The following is a 25,710-nucleotide window of genomic DNA, read 5'->3' as shown; positions in this document are numbered from 1 at the left end:
ATGGCTAAGTGGGCATGGTGGTGTTGGGTGGACGGTTGGACTCGATGATCTTAGAGGTCTTTTCCAACCTCAATGATTCTATGATTCTATGATATTTAAAATTAAGACCAATACCTTTCTGAAAGATGTGTGTTAGTCAAGTATATATTTTAAGGTTCGTTACAAGTATAACTAAACGAAGTATAATCACTTTGCTATTTAGGAGACCAGACTTGATGAACTGAGGCCCCTACCTAACTGTGAAAGTCACAGAAGTCGGTTGCTCAAGGTCACGCTACAAGGGTGCGACATAGATGCTTCAGTTATCCTGACCTATAAACCAGTGTTTCTAATTACATGTTTTAATTACATGAGCGGTCATGGCTCATACAATAACATTAGTATGTATAGAGGTATTCTGGAGGCTGTTTTCCTTAAGGAAGTTATCTAAATCATTTTCCTCTTTCTGTAATTTTCAAATCTGATACTGACATTTACATTGTAGCCCCACAGATCTCAATGGAGTGAAAGAAGAATCACGTATCAGAAAATCAGATATAAAACTACATGGGTTTAATTTCTTCCAAAAATATTTTCCTTTGCATAGGTCGTAATTCTGCATAACGTGCAGATGTCTGTTAACTGACCATGTGCTTGGCACCCATATGTAAATACGTCTGAAAAACTTCAGAGCAGGCTACCACAGGACAATGAAGCATCATGCAGATAGACTGGTACTGGAAGCAGAATAGCCAGAGCTCAGTGGTCTCCATCCAGGCCTGCATTAGATATGCTCTAAGCTCATTAAACATCAGAGAACTTACCAATGAGGAGTAATTAAAATTCCTGACATGAACCAAATAAAAACCTAACTTGCAAAGAAATTCAGTTGCTTCTCTTATTGTTTCGTGTTACGTGTGAAGTTCTTCACAGAATGCAGCGATACAAACCTACGAACCAATGCAACACCTAAAGCCAAGCCATTACAAATTCATCAGGGTCTGTTCAGATTCTACCAGTCATAACAACTGCAAAGCAAAGAATGAATAAGTCAGTTTTCTTTTATTGGCAACCAACGATTTGGAGACTAGATAATAAGAAAATATACATTTGCATATTATCCCTCTACCTTGATTTAAGCACCTTTCCTCTGGTTTTGGCTCTAAAAAGGAAAGAGTGCCATTTAGTGGTCAGGTATATTTACTGCACCTTTTAAGCTGAATGCAATACCGTACACTGGTAATATTAGTAAAAGAATTGCAAATGCTGAGCGATGGCACTGTTATTAATACTGTTGGTTTTACTTGATGAAATACTGTAAATGTTTTTTGGAGGGGAAGGATAATGTTTTATTTCAAGCATGATTTGGAACCTGCACCGAATCTTTTTGTGCCTTGTCTCCCCCGATAGCAAAGAACTACATGCTCTTTCTCCTGCACTCCACCAGGTGACAATCTAGGCTATAAATTTTATGAATACAGAAGAGGCTACAGGGAAATTCTGTGGGTGCTGGCAGGAAGATAACTTGAAAACCTGTTCCAGAGAAAAAGTGATTATGTTCTAAAACAGCAGAAGATGCACAGGAAATAAGAGTAAAACACACATTACTGATTTTCACAGGATAACTCTCCAGCTGAAGATAACAAGTCAACAGCCAAATTCACCTGGAGCTTTCTTTGGATTCATCAACCTCAGGATTTCTGAACTCAAGGTGAACTGGTTAAACAGAAGCAAAAAGATGAAAGCTCAATTCTCAAATGGTACCATTTGTCAAAGCAGATGAAGAGTGTTCATGAATATGGAAGACTGGTTGTGCATCTGTGAATCCAGCAAAATCTGGCCTAATGACTATTTAAATAGTGAGAACACATTCACATCCCCATGTTCCATCTTCCCTTGGGAAATCTTCGATCTTTAGTTCAGATGTCATGCCAGAGGCATCCGAGGAACCAGTCAAGTACAACAGATCCTTTTGAAAGTTAGCGGAGTGCAAATGGACCAGAATTCTAGAGGTACCTAAAAATGAAGATAAACCACTTTTTTCTAATCCACACTGATTCTGGAGACATCTTTTACCTACAACTAAATACCAGGGAATCTGGCCTTATATAAAATCAGCTATATCCATCAGTGCCCACCGCTTGTTTCCAAGGGACAATACTCCCCTTTACTACATATTTATGTAGCTTGCTCCTAAAGGATGGCACACACAAACACCACACGCACACGAAAATCCAGGCTCTAGAAAAATTGTAACCTACATAGCGAAGCTGGATAAGATAAATTAGCTCCCGAGTTTCTAAAATGTAGTGCACATAATGGCACTGCTCCATTCTCATCCAAATATCAACAGCCGTCACCTCCGCAACCTAATTTAAAATCCTAGCACTCACTGGAAGGAGTCCCATTAACTTCAAGAATACTCTAGACACCACGGCACAAAGGTTATCCTTGTCTCTTCAAAGGGAGGGTCACTAATGTGATCTACGGTATGCAGAGCGTTTACTTGCATTTGTATGACCACAGGTACATGACCACCAACTCTGGAACCTCCTTCCGACTAGTTCTTTAAGCCGCTGTGTATAGGAAGGTAATTTACTTCACTCTCTAGTGAACAATTATGCTCTTAGCTGATTGGAATTTAAGAGCAGGCCTAAGATTAACACTTGACATTTGTTGAAAGCCCTCCAATTTGAAAACAAGAATTATTTGGAAGTTACCCAATATTTTAAATACCATATGTATTAATCAAAATGAAACTTCACTTCTGATAAAATCTTAAATATGAATGTTATGTACTGCATCTAATCTACAGTGAAGATAATATTCAAAATGTAAAGATAAATCGAAGGAAACATACTTAACACATCATCCTCCTTAAAAACACCTCTCATAATTGTCCTATATGATTAATTTGTGTCCATCAGTGGCATTCGAACCGGCTAGATGCTTTATACACTCAATAGCATAAAAAAGCTGGAAAATCAGCAATCTAAAGTAACATTATTGCATTGAAAGAGTAACTCCTGTTTCAGTCAAAATATAGTTTTATAGCTCTGTAATAAATATATATAAAACAACACCACTCAGATGTGAGATGCCATGCACAAAATGTGCTAAAGTTACTGCGCTTAGGCCATCAGCACCCATTTAGATTTAAAAAGCAGGCAATGCATTTTCTAGTCAACAAAGATTTCTCACTGTATGCTTTTAGTTTTCTTTCATATGTTCAGTTTCTCTTTATTAGCTGTGGTTTCAGAGGTACTGTCTAGTGTAACAATATAAAGCAAAAAATACTGTTATGAGATAGCTGCAATCCCCTGGGACTAAACACTTGACCAAGGTTTCATTTGGCTACCATTCCCTGTTTGCCTCTGTACAACTGTACAAGCAATGTGGATAGCAATACTTATATACAGAACTGCTACCCACAGATGAGAAATGCTATAAAAGAGCAATACATTAAAATTTGATATTGATACTACTTCTGAATCCTGAGCATCTATTTTGATTTTTAGATCTACTAATGGATTTGTTGCTGAAATGTGTTTTTAATATGAAGTAATACATTAAACATTTTGCAACCTGTCAATGCCAAGAGAGCAGAGAGACTGTTCAGTCTAACTAGCAAATGATTCCCAGAGCTGTACTGTCAGTATTAATGATGTCAGGCCACAAACATGAAAGAAAGGAATGATTACTTACTTTACAGAACCATGATTCTTTCTGACAGAGTAGGAAGCAAAGATTGCACAGTAAGGTATGGTTCACTGCAGCTTCAGATAGGATATACATAGCCCCCCGTGCCTCCCAAGGAAGGTCAAGAATGACAGCAGAACCAGCGCTCCTCCTCAGTCCCTTAGAATTCAAAGACGTAACAAGTAGCTAAAGACTGAAAACTAAGTTTGAGAGTCAGGATGATTGTGGGATCAAGGTTAACCATGAAGATCTCAAAGACATACATTTACTGTGGCGTCTGTGAAACTTTCCTTCCTTAGATAACTATTTTAACTATTTTCTTTATAAAAAAAGCAGCCAACAAGTGGTGTCTTTTCAGGACAGTGGAAGTCAGGATTTTTGGCTGTATCAGTCAGAAATAACAGCCCTCAGCTTGGTGTCTGACCTAGCAGCTAAAACCTAAGGGGCAGGAAGTTTTAACCAGTTCTGGGGGTCACACTTATGTTACTCTTCGCGGCATATTCCTGAAGGAGCCAGAGGAGGTAGCTTGTCCTCTAGCTGCAAGAACATGGTGAGAGCAAGAGAAATGTTAGTAAGCCAGAAGGAAACTGTGAGATAACATACAGTCTCCACTTCAGTACTCTTTGTGCAGAAACAGCTTAATGTTAAAACCATCCAGTTATGCCTCTAAATAATAACAAAATGCATTGAAAAGGTATATACAAAGTGTATAAAAAAAAACCCCTTATATAAAGTCCAGGATACAGCTAATGCGCCCAGTAGCTGTTCTCAGCAGGAGTTTCCCACGCCTCAATTAAAGACTGTAACATGAAGATGTGGAGCCTGCTGTGGAGGTTAGCAGTGATGAGGTCCTTCTGCTGATGTACAGAGGGCTGTACAGTCAATTACCACATGCATTAGCTCTGTTCTCTCTTCCTTGGTTACGGAATATCTAACTTGTTGTGAATATAAAGAGAATGAAGAAATATTTCTAAATAAACTAATCAAAACAAGTTTGAAGATCAGCACACAGCAATGTATTAGGCAATCTCCAGGTTCTGCCTTGCAGACACATGGAAAACGGGAAGTAACAACCATTTTGAGTTTTATAGTTTCTCATAGGACAATGAAACATCACAAGAGATGTTTGTGGGCCAAGACACTACTACTGAAAAACAATCTGGTCACAAGCATTTGGAGGGCACTTGCACAGTCATACAGGTACCTCCCCAGTGACACTCCTTGAAAGATGGCAAAACACAACCATCTTTTATGAATTTTTGGGTAACATACACTGATACACAATGTCTTCCAAACAAGTAAAAATAAAACTGGAGAAAATGATGAACTGATTTAAAACAGAGCTTGTCAAAAGAGAGATGGTTCCCTTGATACGCTCCACAGTAAGTGTCTCAACTAACCAAGATTCAAGAAACTACTGGGTTAGTACTACCTTCCAGTCTCCAGCTTCTTGCTTTGAAATCTCAACAGGAGTGGTGTTTAGCTTGCTAGAGCCACTGAAAGGAAAGGCAGAAAAACCTCCTGACACCCTGCCCAATTTTCTAGTGAATATAAGGCATGAAAATAAATGCTTTTGTTTTCCTTTTCTAGTGAATATAAGGCATGAAAATAAATGTTTTTGTTTTCCCAAGTGCTTAACACCACACAAGTATCACTTTTACTGTCAGAAACTGAATGTTTTTTCTTCTTAAAAAAATAGTGCATTTATTCAGGTACTCACACAGAGATTCCATTAGTTTAGACTCACACTAAAAAAAACAGAAAAACGCCTACATCCAGGATTTCAACACTACCAGATATATTCGTGGCGCAAGGCTGTACTGGTCCAGACTTATTCCAGCAGAAATCCCAGAAAACAATGAGGATTGAAGGGGACTGTAGGCCCCACCACACGCTGCAGTGATGCTCAGGTTGATGTGCTGTGCCCGGGCTCTGGGAGGGAAGAAGGCTCCAAGCAGTTACTGCCTGCTCCTGCCAGCAGGTAAGGCAGAAGTGGGCATGGTCCTGCCAGCAGGTAAGGCCAGGTAGCCCCAGGAGCCAGCTGCCAGGGCCACGGTGACAAGGGCTACGGGAAATTTCTCTGCCAATAAGGCAAATAAGGGGTCAACACTTACTTTATGTCAACAGTGCTTCCCGAGGCACCTTTGGAGGAAATACAAGTGCTGAGCTGCTTTATTACGTCCGTCTTCAAGTGAAGGCTCAGTCTAGCTCTTCCTTGTTTTTATAGGCTTACCTGAGACTGTGAGGGAAGTCTGAAAATATGACTTCAGTATATCACTGAAAGTGAAAGGCAAAGAAAAAAATACAAATTCTTCTGCATTTTAAAAATCTCAGCACTTATAAACTAAATTATTTTCTGAGTATTTGAAGTTGGCCATACTTCGTTGTGATCCCTGCCAGCAGAGCCCTGCCCTCTGACTAAGGTGTCCATGTTGACAGAGTATGGATGACAACAATATACTGAATTTTAAGCTTATCAACACCATCTTTTAATTGTTAATGATGAACGTGAAACAAATATTTACAGAGCTGCTACAAAAGTATATGAAAGATGTTTAAGCATTTAGTAATATTTAATTTAATAATACTTAATAATAGCTACACCATAGCTTAAACATCTGTAAGTTTTTGTAAGTTCTACCTAAAAAATTGAATAGGAAAGCTTTTTTTTAAAGTAAGAATTTCCTGAAATTGTATATAGAGTCTACATTCGTGCATACATATTGTCATTTGAAGGCTAATACTGGGCACTCCTGTTAATAGCATACCACAGATGCTACCACACACCTAAGAATAACAAACATGCTGAAGAGAAAACTTAAGAGCCCAGTTAACCTCTCCTTAATATTAAAGGGATAAGAAGAAACAGGTACATGAGAAACCTCACTGCTGTTAAGCTTGTTTGGGAAAAGGCTTGTCTAATTCGTACCATGTACGTTGCTTAGAATACTTAACAACAAAAAGAAAATAATTTATTGCATACTGAGGTGGCTCACTCCCTCCCTCCCACGTGCCATCAGCTTTACAGGTAAGTGAACTGACAAGCTGCAAAACACCAGTCCTGGTGGGAAGCTTCGGCCACTTGTTTCATTTTAGCCTGTATTTCTGTATATGCAAGCAGGAGACATTGAATTCCTGCCGCTTCTCTCTCTAGCTACTAAATAGAAGACCTTTCCCCTCCCAGTTACAGTGTCTCTGCTCTTGATTTTTAGGCAAATGTGACCGCCTCTTTAAAACAAATTTTCCGATTTTTCACTGAACAAACAACAAAGGTAAGGGCTGAAATCAATTTGGATGGATTATCTTAGAAATATTTCTACAGAGAAAATAAAAGTACTTCCTACATTACAAGCTCTATTTGCAGGTAAACTATTACCGTGATGTTAAACAGGTATTTCACAGTTTTGACTATGGAGCTGCATTCCCTTGAGAGGTATTTTCACAGTTTAGTTACTATTATTACAGTGTGAGAACACTGAAGTCCAATATAATAGAAATTACCCTTGCATATAATTTGCAGGAATGCTTTGTCATGTACATAAGTTAGTAATGCTATTAGGATAGGAATATTCAACAATAGTAATCAACTTTAAAAATTTTACATAGTAAAATTTACATTAACACAGCACTAACTTTGCATTTTTAAGAACCTAGTAATCAGTGATGAAGAGTAAGCAATCCACTTAAGTGGCTTACACTGTGTATTAAGGTGCACATTCAAGTGGGCAGTTATTTCAGAAAGCTCCAGTTCCCGGTCAAATCAAGTGCAAAATCTTACTAATATTAGTGTGGAGAAAAGCACACAGAAGTTGCATGCACTGCATTTTGTATGCTAAATAAAAACAGGCAAACAAATGCTAATTTCTGTGGAGTGCTGTGGACTACTTTTCTACGTGAACATGAAGAAAAGTTTGTAAAAGCACAAAAAAAAAGGTTTAGCCACTTATTTTCCTTGTGCCTTTGAAATTCATCCAATATTCAGTTAATTCAGAAACTAGCTCTCAGAGCCCATACCTAATCAGCAAAGTTACTGCTAATGTCAAAAAGCATTTTGACTCCCTAAGAAAAAACACATGATCACACCTTATATTTTAATTTTTTTTCTAATCTTTTAAACGTCTAAATTTCTTATGGGCTTCACATATGTACCATTGCCTCCCTGATACAGAGTGCACGTACCATGGAGACCTTACACTAAAAAAATCCCACAGGGTCTAGCAAAGGCATAAGCAGGGCCGTGACCCTGATATATAGTGGGAATGGTGGCAAAGGTACACTTTGTAGAAGAATTTGCTGTTTAAGAATCTGATTAACCTTTATTAATTAGCTACTGGATAGAGAGGGTTTATCATTCAACTTCTCAGTAACTTGTGTTGATTTTACAGGGATATGACTAAATCTGTAGTTGCTCTAAATGCAATACTTTTTTCGGATTTTGTTTTCATTGGCGTGGCTTTTTAGGGATACTGATAAACATTCACTTAAAAACCACAGCTTCTATAGACACAATTACCTTGTTACCAGGTTGCTAATTACTGCTGAAATTAACAGTATCATATAATATTTTAAAATAATTATATAACATGCAGGTAAAGATTAAACTTACTGACACATAAGCAAATAAACACAATCAAAATTATTCTGCCTACAGCACACTCTTTGTGGTCCAGGGTCACAGCTCAAGACCACAAACCATCCCATCAACATGTTTTGGACTTTGCTGGCTTCAGGTACATATAAACAACAATTCTGATGGAGGGGCTGGGTAGGAGGTGGGCATGAGGGTGCAGAAGGATAGGATACAATTTTTCCACATTTTGCGATATATCAGATAATCACATCACACAAGTTTTCCCCAATGCTTAATACAATCAGGGTACAGAAACTTATATGAGGGATGAAATTGGCCTTTTGTGCTGTTATCGTCTTTGTGGTTTTCAGTAAAAACGTTTTGAGTGTATGCCATATTATAAAGGAAATATATTAAGTTCTGCAAGATCTTTTCTACAAAAAGATGAGTTTCTCTTCTCTATTGCTAAGGTGTCCCAGGTAAAGACAGGAGAATGGATGAGAACAGAAAGAGTTCTAATCCAGAACAGAAACTCCTAGGTTACCATCTTATTCTGCCCTTTTTATTACGATATCTACATATAGGAATTCCCTGTACTTACAAATCAATTTTTATGAAACAAATTATCACCTCTTTACTGAATTTTTATATATATATATATCCTTATTATCCCAAATGTAGGTAGACTATGGTCATAGGTACAGTAAGAAATAAAATAATTAAAAATTCCCAACTTCTACCAAAACATACTTCTACAGTAATTTTTCCTTGTGGCCTTAATTCACATATTTCAAGCACTTTATAGCAACTGAATTGCTGCGTTCCTTAATTCACATATTCCATTCAAACACTTTATAGCCACTGAATCACAGCTTTCTTTTATATCTTCACATTTCCAATCAATGCTTGTAGTTGAAACTCCGAATTTGCAGGATCATAAAGCATATTCCTTTATAAAGTAAAAAACTGTTTTCAAAGACTATTTTAAGCTCTAAGGATTTTTAAAAGTGGTTAAGCATACAAGATATCACAGTTAAACTGAAAGTGCATTTGGAATGAACCTTGAAATAACCTTTTTCAGACAAAACTGGAGTGCATATGAAGAGGCTAGACGTAACAGAAAATGGTCATCATTCCTAAATCCATCACTGAATACAGCAAAACTTCAGTAAGCAGATCAGTGCATTGTGCGCATGTTTTCTGAATTCCAGCCTTCCTGTCCATCGTGTGAAAAGGTAAAGCTAAGGCCCAAGTTTTTAACACAGATGTGCACGTTGCTCTGCTTAGGCTGTAGGGCTTAACTGAACCAAGCTTTAGTAGGTCCAAAATTTTTAACAACTACGAAAGACAACACTTAGTTCTTCTTGGACTCTGGCCTTTGGTCTGATGTCAGGAGTCCATCAGCCTCCTGGGAGCTTGTATCTCACTGAAATTCAAAGGAAGAACCCAAAGTAACCAAGTGCTTTTATAAAATAAGACTTGTGCCCTGAGGTCAGTTAGGTCTTGCAATGCGAAGCACAACAATACCTTTAAAAACCAGGACACAGACCCTTAGCTGAGGAAAACTGGGATAACTCAAATTGAGTGCTAAAATCTTACATATACGTACAGTTCGACATGGCTGTTTAACCAGTCCTCTTGGTAGCTTGGGGACACAAGCAGTGTAAAGCATCCATGTACTAGAAACAGAAATAGCCTATCTAGCTAGCTAAAGCAGATATGTACAATAATGTAGTCCCTGTGCAAGATCAATGTCTCTTCACAGACATGTAAAATTGGAGGGGGGGCTCACTCTTGCTTCCAGTTATCCTCTTAGCACTAAGAGTTTTTTGGAGTAAACGTTAATTTGAATTTTAAGTAACACCCTCTGAAGCCACCATTTATTACCCAGCTCTGTAAAGGACAGCTAACACCTTAAAATGCTACAGCATTAATTATGTATATAAATCACTACACAAAGGACACACAGTTAATTTTAATCATTAATTAATTGTTTGCTGTTTTCATTACAAAGACTCAAGGCTTAATTAAGTACCACAGGAATAGTCTTTCATGTTTTCTGACAGACACTGTCATAGATGAAAGTGTTCAGAGACTTTCTTCCTCCTCCCAATTAGGCTTACGTCCTCTACAGTCATCCTACCAATTCAAGGCACTATAACAAAGTACATTAAGAAACACCGCATGGAGATACGCATGACAGATCTAGCTACCTGCAGTTGACCACATACCCCCAGAGCTCTTCCCTTAAGGCCTCTGAGACTCTACTGAGTACTCACTCAAACAACTGAATGCTATTGTAACACTATTTATGCTGCACATAGTAGAGCTATATCGCTTATTTTCCAGCTTCTCCGAAATTTTCAGAGACTATCAGAGAGTCTTATATGGTTGAGGCTGCTGTTACAGTTAAAATTCATTGACTTTGGAGACCTATGCACTGCCAGAACCTCAACCCGCACAGTGCTGTTCAGGTAATTTATTAAAAGATGTTACAACTTCTTTTGCTAAACAGTAAAGGATAAAACTGTGCTGTATATGAAAAACAGCTCCAACAACATAAGTTATAATTAATTTAAAATAAAACAGTGAGGCCCTGTTAAACCAAGGCAAGAGTGTGTCCATGTATGACAGCAGTTATGCTCCACTGGTTTCAAAACCAATGTACTTAAGCTGGTACAATTTGTCATACAAGCAGTATGACAAAGCCTTAGATAAAACTTTTGCCTTCTCACTAAAAACTTCATATAAGCCATTAATAGATACAACTCTCTTGCTCTGGATCATCTGGAAGGAATCTTACTTCACTGTTTTGCTAGGATATAGCTTTTCCACACTCTAGTTGTCAATGCAAATCCTTCTGCTGCATCTAAATTCTCTCTTACAACAAAGATTATAAAAACAGACACATGTAAAACAGAGGGAATTCTTTCTTATTTCAGAATATTCTTATTTATTTTATTATTTCATAGCAGTAGTATTCATCCAGAGTAGCTGATACCAAACAGCGGATGCTAAGGATCATGGCAAACAAATCAAAATGATGATTTCTACCACAAAGAGGCTACTAAGCCAAAAGCACATTAACTAACACAGTCTTGAACGAACAATGACCTGATGAATGTGTGATCCTGACATACATGGGCACAGATGAGGAATTTACACTACTGAGCTACTCATCTTTACCTTTAGCCCTGGAAGAGCGCTGATGTTTCTCACCTTTAATACACTCTTCTGGGATCTCCACCTTCGTGGCACATGCAGGAGTCTAAGCTTTTCTCCAATCCTCAGATAGTCAATTGAGTTCTGTTATTATTTACGTTCCATGGAACACTTTAGGAATACACTTCATTTAATAACAGCAAGGCTGAGAAGAGCAAGTTATCTTTTAAAAGCAACATGAGCACCAAAACCAAATTACTGAAATTGGTACTATTAAAGTTTATATTTAGGCACCTAGCATTCATGGATGGTCGAACATAGAAAAGCAAAGACTAAGTGCGGATCTGAAAGTTAAAGTGCAAATTTAACTGATCAAAGCCAAACCATTCGCCTTCTTTGAGAGTTCTATTTAAACACCAAAAGATATAAGAATATTTGTACTATGTTGGGGACTGGTGTATGCATTTACTGAAAGCATCATCTCAGCATGACTGTGTATGGGAGAGTCTCACGAGGCCCTGCATTTATTCTCAAAACGATTCTAGAGCAAATATGCTCCATTTATTACTATAAACTTTTTCTTTTCCCTCGTGGCAACATCAGAATGCTTAACATAGCTTCTGGGTTTCTTTTTAGGCTAATGAATCATCACTAATAAAAATCAGAAGCAACTCACAGTTCTGTTGATTGAAAAACCTGTTGATTAAGACCAGGGAGAGAAAAATAGTTGACTTCCTCCTTTTTACACTCTTTCCTCAACTAATGAAGTAAAAGATCAAACAAAATTTTAAAAGTCTGGACATTTAGTTTTGTAAGCAAGTGAGCAGATTAGAATCAGAATATGCAACAGAAGCTAACTTACTGAATAAGATGGTATTTACCTGGACGTTTTCCTTACTACAATGATGAAACCACATTGCTTCACGGAAGTCATGAATGAAAAACAAATACAATGTGGCAATTGCTTGTATTTATAGCTCTGTATGTATTGAGAGACTGAACTAAATCTCTGAGGTTTAAACTGTCAGTTGATTAGTAATACGACAGTTTCAAGATCATCTCTTTTACTTCTTTCACATCACATAAAGAACAGTTTAAATAATAATGTTGCCTACATCAGAAAAAAAAAGTTTGATTTGTTACCTACATAGGAAAAAAAAAAAGAGATTTGCATCTTAGATCAGTATCTGTTAAGCAAAATAAGTGAAAAAAGAAGATTTGCATCTTAGATCAGTATCTGTTAAGTTCAAAATAAGTGTCTGTTATAGAAAATCATAAAAAACATGATTTTGATTAAGAATCAGGATCACAGACGTAAGAAACACAACAGTGGAACTCTAGGCACATCTGTTCACTCATCTCACCATTTATTTTTCCTCTGCATCACTTCAGGCATCACTCAGATCTATGAATGCTAGATACGAATCAAAATAAGGAAAAAGCTGAAATGTGGAAAACTCTCAAGGCAACTGGCCGCAGTCTCATAACTGAGGTAATGGAAAGCTGATAGGAAACACACCGTAGGAAACATCCTGTATTGGCAGGAAAAAGGAAGAAGAAAAACAAACAAAAACGAATGTGCCAGATGAGGTAATTAGCTCTTTCCATCTGCAACTTCTGTGTTATCCAACCCTACTAGGTGAACTGAATGCTGCTGGTGAAGTGATTAGCAATGAAAGAGGTAAAGCTGGCATGTAAAATTTCAACAGTAAGCTTTAGGGTTATTTGCGTACTGCTGTCAACGGGCAGTTTGTACTAGTTGGAGCAATCATGACAAATTCTTTTTCAAATACATTGGCTTTCACTGCAGGTATTTGGAAACAACCCAGTAAAATGAGGCTTGTTAGGCATAGCTGGAGATTTAGTTTATCTCATATTTAGGAAATCATCTCTATAGATGTTGAAATTAGCAACTTAATTTGCTTTGAATTTAAAAATTAAAATTAATGGCAGCGAAAGAAAACAATTTTCAGCTCAATTTCAGCATAATGAACAGGAGCTGCATATATAAACAACAAAAGTGGTCTGCATTTTAAGATTACATAGTGAACTTGATTCTCCAGCAGTTCTTCAAATGGAATTCCCATTTCAGTCAATTATAGACTGTTTACTCCATTGCTTTTTGAGCCTTCAAACACCACTGGGTTTAATTAATTAAACAAATAAGCAACAGTTTGACTAATCAAGTGCACATTCAAAAGCCATTGAAAAATCAGGATCAAGGAAACCTTCCCTGCAACTTCAAGAGGCTTTGCAATCAGGCTCTGCAAGACCACATCAATAACGGTCTACCAGGAAAATAAATAAGACGAAATAAGAGAACTGAGATTCTGCAGATATATGTTATCTGTACGCATGTGACTACAGCTTTACCACAGAACCTAACAGGCATCTAGCACTTCTCAAATACAACCCAGTTGTATTTGCAAGCAAAACACAAATTGAGCCCTTATACCTGTTTTAAGAAGCCAAGATAGAATCCACAAAAACAACAGTAGGATTAAAGTCAGCAGACATCTACACCTGGGTTGGTTAGACTCCTTTATAGCCCACGCACAGAAATGGGCACATCTGAAGTATGTCTCACGACAAGCAGTGGTGCTCATCAGCCACCGAGCGTAGAAGAGTCCTTGGTGGTTCAAAAGTAGACTTCTAAAATTAGGCAATATGAATTTCAGCCCTGGGCAGTGACAGAGAGCAACGGGAAGAGAGAGGGACCAGGTGTAGAAGTAACAGTTTGAAGTTGCCTGCACTCATGCTCTGAGGACAGTGAGAGACATTGTAGGAAAAAGTGATACATCTCTGGATGTCAACCTAGACACTCAAAACACCTGCTGTTAATACTAACCAAGGACTGCAGTTAAGACAGGTCTTAAGTCCTAGGGACGTAGCTTCTGCCTGGATATTTAGCCAACCAAACCAAAGACTGAGTGAATAGCACCAACAGCTTACTTGGGACAGCTTGCAAGATCACCACTATCAGTCTGCCCACGCAGAAAAATGTCTGGGCAGCTCTTAAAACATCTCCTGAACCACATTTTAAGGTAAATTGCCATTGATCTTGATTTGTCTTAAAATGCCAAGTTCTAAACTGCAGAGGCTCAGGAACTGATTCACTAACAGCTCAGACATCCAGGCAGGGGGCACAGGCTTACCAACAGGACAGTTCTCAATATTAACTAAATCATAGAGTAGAAACATGATTCTAAGTAGCTAGCAATAGTAAAACACATAGAGAAAGGCATGTTTCCATGCCCTTTGAAGTCTTCAAATATGGGAAATTCCTTCAAGTCATATGCACAATCAAGGCAGACCCTATGTGGGCAGATGCATGAAGAAAAAACAAACTCATGTGTCTGTAGTAGAAGGAAGATTGCAATTACACATGACCAAAAAAAGGACGGAAATAATTTAAAAATGCTGAATACAACCCATGGTGTAAGAGTGACGCGGAAGAAGAAAAAAAAAAAGAAAAAACCTCTCAAAATTACAGTTCACCTAAATGACTGACACTAATTATGACGGCGACATGAAACTACAATGCATGAAGAAATATTCATCCTACAAAAATGTTTCACTAATATAATATAATTAGGTTTTTTGGTACGTTCATATATCAATAATTGACAACACATATTTCTTCCAGCTAAGTGGCTTTAAATAACTTCATAAGAAATACAATTAATGTAGGTTACTATGGTCATCAGTGTAATTCAGGAATAATTGGTTTACATTTTAAACAAACACGTTTGATTCTTCAACCTGAGGCTCAGAAAACATTTAGTAGCTGCTCTGAACGTCAGTTTTCCTGCTTAAAGCCCATGATGTACTGAGGAAACTACGACCTCCTCAAAGTGAATAATGCATTAAAATGATCAGTCCACGATGCTGAATTATGTATAAAACCATACCATTCTGCCCTTGACTTCTGTTGAGTGATAATATTTGAAACTTATCACAAAAAGTATCACGCAATTTGCCTGTAAATTGATATGACAGCATTTAACTGATCAATTTTCAGGCCTGGTATTCCAGGCTGTGATCTCCCCATGATGATATAGACTGCGTTAGGCCTGACCAGTATTTAGATGACAAACCACTGGAAGAGCAGGAAACACCTGTAACTTGGGGACTGGGTCTGTTTCGTTGACAAGAGCACTGGTTCCCTGCCCCAATATTGTGCAAGACGATACTGTACCTTTTTCATAGTTATGGCATAGACAGACAGATGCTTAGTTCATTAACATAAGCCCAACACTACTGATTTTTTTCCAGAACTAAAATGATTTATACTGGCTCATAAAATCTATGTTTGTTGGCTGGATGAAAGAGGTAAAAACATTTTTCACACAAGCAGGGATGGTCAATTATGTGTTCTTTCAAAACTTCTGTATTTTCTTCTAGTTTTAAAAGAAGGTATTTTTCCTCTTCTGCAAATAAGCAGATGTTAGCAATATCATAATTAGTAATTTCTACAGCAGAAGCATCTAAACTCTCAATACTAGTGGATGCCAGGAAACAGTACAGAGGAGAAGGTCTTATAACTACAGGATCCAGAAAGTCACAAAAAATCCCATCTACGATTGGGTGTAGGGCATACTGGTAAGTGTAGATGACAAAAATGACTCAGTTTTGTCATCTTGGTGGTTTGCAGGGTTTTTTTCCCTCGTTGTAGTTTGTTTTCCAAATTGGGTTTTAAACTAAGAATACAATTAGGGATATAAGTCCATTAATATTGCTTGCGATGCCATAAAATGTTTTGAGATTCTTCAGGATGAAGAGCTTCAGTTAAAATATGGACGCACGTACGGAATAAATACTTGTGAACTAAATAAGTTTTACACCTTGGTACAATATGTATGATGACAGCACACCTAAAGATCTGCTGAAGGCAGAATGACAGCACAGAGTGCTGGAGCCCTTCCTTGGACCAGCCCCTTCTTCAGTCCGGCTCATTATCACAGCCTGAGGATGCAGCTTTTGATGATCCTCATTCCTGATACTCCAGATAAGAATCTCCTGTTTGCTTCTATTCACTGTCAATCAAGAGACCGAGCTCCTTGTAGAGCATTTGGTTTCATCGTCAATTTTAAAGCTATTTACTTTCTCTTTTGCTAAGAGTAAACATCACTTGCAAAATTACAGGAAAAAAGGCCTAACAAAACATTTCTCAAACAATCCAGTTGGTAGCAGAACCTTATTTGCAAAACACCTACTGTAAGTTATTAAACGGCAGGATATATTATAGCACTTGGAATCACCGTATATAAACACCTATGAAATGAAGAATGCGTCCCAACAGGATCCTTATGTGAGAGAGAAATACTGATGAGCAAAAACACAGAGTCTATTGCAAAGGATTATACAGACAATCTGTGGCACAGATAGAAGCAGATCTCAAATTTCCTGAATCAAGACTACACACTTTTCCTGTAAACTGTATGATTTATTTCTGCTTGTCCAGAGTAGGGCTGTAACTCCATTACAGTTTCTGGGAAGACCATAAAACATACCAGAAAAGAAGCTGTTCAGAATACAAAAGACTAACATGTAAGTGGAAAGTTAGTGCTACATGTTAGTGGAAAGTTAATTTAGGATATTTATCAAGTAAAACTAGTTTAAAAATATATTCATTCTTAGTCGTTAATGTTTACACAGCCTCTACCTGTACCCAGTTAAAAAAAAATAAATATCAAAACTAACAAGAAAAATATTTCTCCCCTTCTCACCTACTCGTTCCTTTGTTCCTCCTCAAAACCCAGAAATCCAACAACCAAACCTACAACATTTTTGTGTCAGCATAATTATTGATTTCTGGACCAGAGGTACTACAGGGAATCCACAAATCTGCACGATACCCTTGAGTGCTAGATGCACTGTTAGAATCTCTCTGAATTATGTGAAAGATATATGAGATCTCACATTACCAGACAGTTCCCTACTGGGTACAAATGTGAAGAGGAACATAAATCAAATGTCACCCTCTCCAAAGTCACTGGAAGTAAATTCTTTCATCTGACTCAATAGTCACCTATTTAAAATGACAGTACTTGACTAAATTAAACCTCCCAACGATATTTTATATGCATTTGTTTCAGTGTATGTAACATACTACATCTCTAAGGAAACCAGCAAGCCTACACTAGAAGATATGAATCTGTGAAATTCAGGTTATCCCCGCCCCTCCCCAGTTTCATTAGAGCTGAATCAACTCTAACATCATAAAGCACCAAACAAAAGACCAAGAAGGACAGTCTGATACAATAACAAAATTAAACTGTTTTGCATTTTCTAACTGGAGCACAATTAGATCTTTACCAATCAGTTTGCTAGGGATACTTTCAAAAGCAAAGCACAGTTCTGCATTCATTTGGAAATTGAAACCAAGTTCCTAGCACAAATATGTCTTTAAAGTAGATCTGCTTATAAAATTATATGGAGAACACAAAACATCTGTCGTTGTTCTCAAAGCCAATATGCATCTAAGAAAGTTTATCACTACCTTACCAATGTGAGATTTCCTTTTACCAAAAATGTTGGGAAAAAATCATCTAACATAAATAACGTATTGAATATTACGTTCCGTTCCAAACTACTCTCCAAATACTCAGCAAGTGCTACAGGGCACAAAGAGATCCCTAGATCACAACCACAAAACCCCATTTGCTACATTAACAGGAAGAGAAAACTTGCTCCTTGAAGATGAGTGAAATTCAAGGTTACTTTTTTATTAGAAACTTTAAATAACTCTCACACTGTCCACAAGAACTCCCTTTTTAAAACGCCTCCTGTGCCACCTCCAGAATATGTGAACTCCTCTTATTCCCATTTTCAAGTGACAAACTGTAGAAGTAATAATCAGTAGTGACTCAGCAGTGTTGCTGTGCCGCCACCTCAAGAATTAAGAAAATAAATAAGGAGTTTTAAGTATTTTCAGCATGCAAGAAGTCTTGTTTCTGTAATGGTATCTCACACAAACACACTTAAGTCTTCTCAGGATAGTACACGATAATTTTTTCAGAATGAGTACCAGTTAAGGAAAAGGGTTTTGAAAAAAATCACAGGAAACAGTCCAAAGCTGTACAATAAATACAGTGTAATACTCCCTATGGTATTTGCTATGGAAAATACAATTAGACCTTTTCAAGCTACTACGTTAAATTCTGAGGTGGAAGACTGCAAAAAAATCCCCAGATAAATATTTCTAAATCCTATCCTCTGCTCAGACAGCACACTGGCTATGATTTTTAAAATACTTAGGTACACAAAAAGGCATGAAAAGTTATTAGCTTATTCTTGCAATCTGGGCAGCTATACTACACAGAGCGATGCACGTGAATGGCAAGGAAAAAAACCAAAACCCAAAACAAAACTACTGAGACCATTAAAGAGCAGAAGGCCAAGTCTGGCTAAGTATAGAAAGCTGCATCAGCACATGAGAAATTACAGCTCACCACATTGGTAACAACCTAAGGAACAATGGCTTCATAGATCTATTCCTCCTGTAAGTAGTCTATACCTTACCTACTTTATTTTTGCATCCATACATATCCTATTCACTGTGTGTATGCACTGCATCAGATAAAGAAAATACAGACAGTATTCTAATTTTTATCAAATCATAACATCTGACACTTGAACGGTGAGTGTTCCGTAACGCCATAAAACCACTTTAATCAGCGCGTGATACCTCCATAAGTGATTTGATTACTTGGTACCTAACCAGAAGGGTAAGGAGTAGAGGTTAAAGCACTTAACGGCACAGACCACATACTCAGGTAGGAGATAAGATGCCATTAAAACTCAGTAGATCCAGCCTCCGCTTGTTGAGACAAAACTGCTTTTCCAGAAATTGTGATTCGATTCTACAACACACAAGCTTTTTCAAAATAAACTCATTTAAGTCTTTCACTGGGTTTTGACTCATTTTTCCCAGTGGAGGTATTGTAGATGTTCATATAGGTCATGTCAGAGATGGAAAACCCTGTAAAAATCCTGTGCTCAAAAAAATCTTTTGAAAATGTGTGTGGAAGAGAAGAAAGAAGAGTATAGTTTTAGTCACCTACTGGGAAAATTTATTGGAAAATACATGCTCCAGATACAAAATTCAGAAACAAAACCATGAGATCATGATCTTTGGTTTAGGTAAGAAAAATCAAATATCCTCATTAAGAATCCCCTATTCAGATTAATTTAGTTATGTAGGAACCTACATATGTGAATCAAAGCTGCCACGAAGGACAAAGCTTCTGTTCAGGAGAAACCCAGACCGTAGCACTTTCTAGGCTGACTTGAAGCAATTTCAGTGGAAATTACTATAAAAATAATTGACATAGGGCCCAACAATTTCTTCGGTTAGATGCAGAACATTCAGGCACTATATTTATGCAAGCGAAAAAAAACAAATTTAAGACGAGAGATAGTGAGGGACCTAATCTGCTTCTAATCTGTTTCTACTTTATTAAAGAACGAATCTCACATCACTTCTTAAACAGGAGTCTAGTGGGTTAAAAGGAATGCTGGATTTTAAATCGCCATAAAACCACTTTAATCAGCGCGTGATACCTCCATAAGTGATTTGATTACTTGGTACCTAACCAGAAGGGTAAGGAGTAGAGGTTAAAGCACTTAACGGCACAGACCACATACTCAGGTAGGAGATAAGATGCCATTAAAACTCAGTAGATCCAGCCTCCGCTTGTTGAGACAAAACTGCTTTTCCAGAAATTGTGATTCGATTCTACAACACACAAGCTTTTTCAAAATAAACTCATTTAAGTCTTTCACTGGGTTTTGACTCATTTTTCCCAGTGGAGGTATTGTAGATGTTCATATAGGTCATGTCAGAGATGGAAAACCCTGTAAAAATCCTGTGCTCAAAAAAATCTTTTGAAAATGTGTGTGGAAGAGAAGAAAGAAGAGTATAGTTTTAGTCACCTACTGGGAAAATTTATTGGAAAATACATGCTCCAGATACAAAATTCAGAAACAAAACCATGAGATCATGATCTTTGGTTTAGGTAAGAAAAATCAAATATCCTCATTAAGAATCCCCTATTCAGATTAATTTAGTTATGTAGGAACCTACATATGTGAATCAAAGCTGCCACGAAGGACAAAGCTTCTGTTCAGGAGAAACCCAGACCGTAGCACTTTCTAGGCTGACTTGAAGCAATTTCAGTGGAAATTACTATAAAAATAATTGACATAGGGCCCAACAATTTCTTCGGTTAGATGCAGAACATTCAGGCACTATATTTATGCAAGCGAAAAAAAACAAATTTAAGACGAGAGATAGTGAGGGACCTAATCTGCTTCTAATCTGTTTCTACTTTATTAAAGAACGAATCTCACATCACTTCTTAAACAGGAGTCTAGTGGGTTAAAAGGAATGCTGAGATTTTAAATGAACCTCGTCTAAATGAAACTTGAATAAGTTATTTTTGCTGTGGGTTTTCTCCCCCCTCCCCAATTGTTTTCAAGGTTTCCTCAAACTACTGAGTGTAGAAAGTTGGCAGTTATTAAAAAAAATCTCTTTAAAGAAAATATTTATTAGGAGTAAAGTCTTCGTATTACCTATTTCTACACTGCTTAGATGATTAAGAACAAGTCCGGAATGATGCCCTCATTGTCTTGGGAAAATGGCAGAGTTTGTATGGACTAAGCCTCACTAGAGAATAGTACCTTCTGAAGGATTTTTTTCTTGAAAAGATATTAACATTTTAATTGAAATAAGCATACTGTGCTTTGCTACCAGCTCTAATTTTCCTTGCAATATAAACAAAATTTTTGTGGTATCTTCAAATCTTTTTCTTTCATATCTATGCCTAGAAAACACATGAAATTAAACAGCTAGACAGCATCCCCAAATTTATTTTAGGAAAAATAATCATTACTCATTTAATATGACCTTTTGCTCCTCTAAACTATGCTGCTATTAGTACCACAATTCAGAAGAAATTAGTCCCTACATTAGCTATCTGTAACTATACATTTCCTCAGCTGGGCTACACAGTTTAGTCTTCTACCATATCTGTTAGCAATACTGTACTTACATATACTTTTAGCCACAACAATTATATTTAAGGCAAACGATGGCAACTGAATAACTATAAAAATTCAGTCTCACAGGGAGCACTATGTGAACCGAGTCCAAGCTCCTAGGACCAAGGTCACTTATGAATGAGCTTAAATCTGAAGTGTATGATCCCACTGACTTCAGTGGAGATAGTTATGTGCCTTAGGCTAAATAGATGCTTAATGCCCCACTGAGACACTTTCACAGCAAATTCTTGAAGCGCCGAACAATTCCTGTTTCCCAAAGGAAAGATGTCTTTTTTCTAAGTACTCTTTGATACACTAGTAATGTATTTCCCACAACCTAGCAAACATGCATATATACAAATGAGTAAAGAAATAGAAGAGATCTGAATCTATAACGAACTTTAAAAAAAGAAATCAAAGGGATAAGTGGTAAATGTAACACATGCTGAATCATCATTGATACAGACAGGAATTTGAATAGAACAATAAACTCAGTGACCTAAATCCTGATGAGATATCATTTCATATAATATATTTTTGCAGCAATAAATATAGGGACAATTCATCCCCACACATAATTAGAAACTGATGTCAAAGGAGTTCTGCCGACTCCAGAATGCCTAACCTATAATTTATAAAAGCAACTAGTGTTTATTTAATAATCACGGTGATTCTATTCTACAACATAAGAAACAAAATAGCCTATTGGGAGACAGCATTCTCCATTATTATATCAGTAAAAATTTGGCAAACTTAACTAATGTCTCAGTTGTGTAGACTTTTAAGCTTGGATGCAAGCAAGACTTACCATCTTTGACCTACAAGTTTCAAAATATAGTTACCTGAATACACTGTTACCTGAAATCAAGAACTAACTGAAGGTTGAAAAGATACAGGCTGTCTGCATCGTACCTCAATATGAGACTTGAGTAAGAACGTAAAGCAGAAAGAAGCCCATCAAAATACATTTCTTTAATAGAAAGCAAACAGAACTAGGTCAAGGCAAGGACTAAAGATGAACAAGTAAGATTTTTTTTTTTGCACAACACCGCTAAAATGAGCTGGAATCTGCAAAAGAAGGAATGGATTTTATAGGCTAGAGTTGCACTCATAATAAATCCAAATGTCATTTAAGATAACATAGGCTCCTGCATATTCCAGGAAAGTACAGAAAGATTGCTAGGAGGGGGGGGGGGGGGGGGGGGGGGGGGGGGGGGGGGGGGGGGGCAGGCAAAACCACTTCACTTGTGTTTAAGAAGAAAAGTTACACAACTGAAAGTGTCTTCTTTTACTTATAGTTACAAAATCTGGGAAATAGAAATTCTAACACTGGAAGAAAGCTCAGCCTTTTCTGTCATCTCCTCCGGCCTCACTGCATTCCCTTTGCCACCCTTGTAGCACCTGCCACTGAGCTGGTTCAACGGCTCATTATTCCTGTATGCTAAGAGAAGAAATCCTCAGGAGCTTTTCTTGCAGGTTAGAGAAGAGTGCAGGCTATTGTGAGCCTAGATATACCATGTAACATACCTCTCCCTCACTTCTTACCCATACTCTGTGTTTGCTGTGGGGAACAAGGGGAGCCACGCACACAGCAAGCATGCTTGTATTACGGAGAGCTCCTGCTTATGGACCCTACAGCCTGAAGAACGCACTCCTGGATTTCATTCAACCTGTTGATTTCTTTTCAGAATAGAGGAACAGAATAATACTTCTGCTGGTATCTGAAAGCTCGGAGAGTTTGAAAAATTCTTTTAAGCTGCTTGCCATATATCATTCTAAACCAAATTTAAAGCAACTTCATTCCAAAGTATGTTATTTTTCCCAGAAGCTAAAGGTGAGATTTTCCCACGCCATTTTTCCTTCTTTCCTCTATTCATTTCTTGTCCCCTTTCTATTTACCCCTACTGTATAGTACTGGTGATAACTCAGTGTCAAAGGATCACAGTATGAGATTCCACAAAAACTCAGTACAAGGCGATGCCTTTTGGCTGGTGAACCTCCTTCCACACCCAAAACCACCCCTTCAAGATGCACAATGATACAGTCACCAGTTTCTCCACGTAACTCCACACAGCTCTGCGCAGCCCGTCTGTGAATACACGTGTGCTGTATTTGCAAACTGAGGGGCTTTGGCTGAAAATCCTCTGAACCAGGAGCTATTTGCATTTAATCTAATACACGCTGACAAGAAGATGGTTAAGTAACATATCTATGTCATTCTAGCCTAAAAACCATAATTTACAAGTACATCGTGTCAGTAATGTTATATTAAGAAACATAAAGAATACCTTTTTCTGAACCCCCAATCCTGCAAAAATCTCCAAACGAGTCAAACAAACAAATTAAAGATTGAGTAGGGAAGAAAACAATGAAATTGAACCTAGAAATAGAGTTATTCCATGTTTTATTCATGAAGAAAATGTATTAGAAATACAGAGGCTTGTCAAAACTATTTTCTGTGAAATTAACAGTTTTGGGAAAAAGCACAAAAATAATATTACAACACAGCTGTACTTTCATTTTATCTACTGCCTGCTTTTCAACCTCTAAATAAGTATTTTTTTTACAGTAAACTGCTTTTTTATAAAGAAAAACTTCCATGAGAAAAAAATTGGTCAAGTCAGGAAGATCTTGAACAGGTTAATCATGTTGCCTGGGCTTTTGACAGTCAGCAAAATCATCATCTATTATAATAAAGAGAAGTTTACTACCACCACTTCATTTTTTTTTTTTTCGTAAGCGTTTCTCAGGCCCTAGGGCCTCTCTGGTTTCCTTAACCTTTGCAAAGACAACACTTTAATCCTTTTTCCTAAAAAATATGTGAACTGGGTTTGTGGGGCTGGAAATATTTAGAGAGGGGAGAGAAAATGAGCGCGTTATCCATCCTGCAACCAAAAAGCACTACACTCATTTACTATCAATTTTCTGTTTTATTTCTCACCCTTGCAAAATCAGCAGTTACTGCATTACAAACAAAACCTGTCACTATTCTCAAAAATTGGGTGTGAGGAATTAAAGGATTTAAAACCCTGAAACAGCTCAAAGAAATGCCTTTGGTTTGTCAGGTACATTTTACATTTACATACATACTACTACTAGGTACGTACATTTATGTACACACTACTTTCAGCACATACACACAGCACCACGGGCTGAGGGATGCCGCACAGGGCCGTTGCCTCCAGCAGCTCCGGGGCTGGGGAGACCCCTCCTGCCCAGCCACAGGGGCTCAGTCGGGAGGTCTGTGCTCCAGCCTAAATGACACTGCTGCCGCTTGCCCGTTTGCAGCTTCAACCACTAGCAAAAATGAGCTCATATGCCAGAGACACACAGACACATACAGGACGGTGACGTGGCCGGACACACAGACTGCCGCAGACAAGGCACTGCCTGCAACAGCACCTATGTACAGGACTTGCATAAAATGCAAGCACTGACAGCCAGGTCCCCTCCTCCTCTTGGGCTGGTGAAGACTGAAGGTCACTAGTGAAAGCACACGCCTCCCCACTCTCTGGATTCACACGCACATTCGTGGATCCCCCAAGTACTAGCACAGCCCCTCTGTCTGCCCGGCACCCCTGCCCGCATCCCAGCCCCTCTTACCTCTTATGATAATCCTCCGCTTTAGCAACTGCCTATTTTATTGGCAGCTTAAGTGATCTTAACACCATACTACTCACCACAACTAAGTGAAACCTCTTTTCCCCAAGGATGCAATGCACTGCCCGCAGGAATATGCTGATTTTTCTTTTTTTGTGCAGATGTGAAAGAATTTCAGTTTCACCATTGTTTGTGGTGAAAGAGAAACTTTTCGTAGAGCAAGATTCAAGGAGCTCTCAAATTACCCATTCATCAGACTATGCTCCTGCAAGTTGAGAAGCCTTCACTGGCAATCAGCTTTTCACAGACTAATGCATGGTTCAGCAACTCTTTAAATATCAAACTGGTAAATGCTTAGTTCTCTGAAAAAAGGAAAATGATCCGGAAACGCATACATTCAGTGTAATATCAATTTGTGCATAACTTGCCACTTGCAGATCCATCAGTATATATGTTATCCATCCTGCAACAGACCACTTGTTGCTTGTTCTCAAAAGTGCATTCTGAATATTTTCAACTGCAACCACACTTTCCTTTAAATCTTAACTGGAAATAGACTCTCTCTCCTAAAGATGTTCATAGAATCATAGAATCATAGAATCATTGAGGTTGGAAAAGACCTCTAAGATCATCGAGTCCAACCGTCCACCCAACAC

General features: G+C 37.8%; 1 protein-coding gene across 3 annotated transcripts in view; it reads right to left on the bottom strand.

Annotated features, from left to right (window-relative positions):
* CCSER1 (coiled-coil serine rich protein 1) overlaps positions 1-25,710 on the bottom strand; it is a 687,005-nt gene that overhangs the window by 586,806 nt on the left and 74,489 nt on the right. The window lies entirely within an intron of this gene.

Source organism: Aptenodytes forsteri, unplaced genomic scaffold, assembly GCF_000699145.1.
Source record: "Aptenodytes forsteri isolate BGI_AS27 unplaced genomic scaffold, ASM69914v1 Scaffold93, whole genome shotgun sequence".
Classification (NCBI taxonomy): Eukaryota; Metazoa; Chordata; class Aves; order Sphenisciformes; family Spheniscidae; genus Aptenodytes; species Aptenodytes forsteri.
This window is presented reverse-complemented; position numbering and strand designations above follow the sequence as displayed.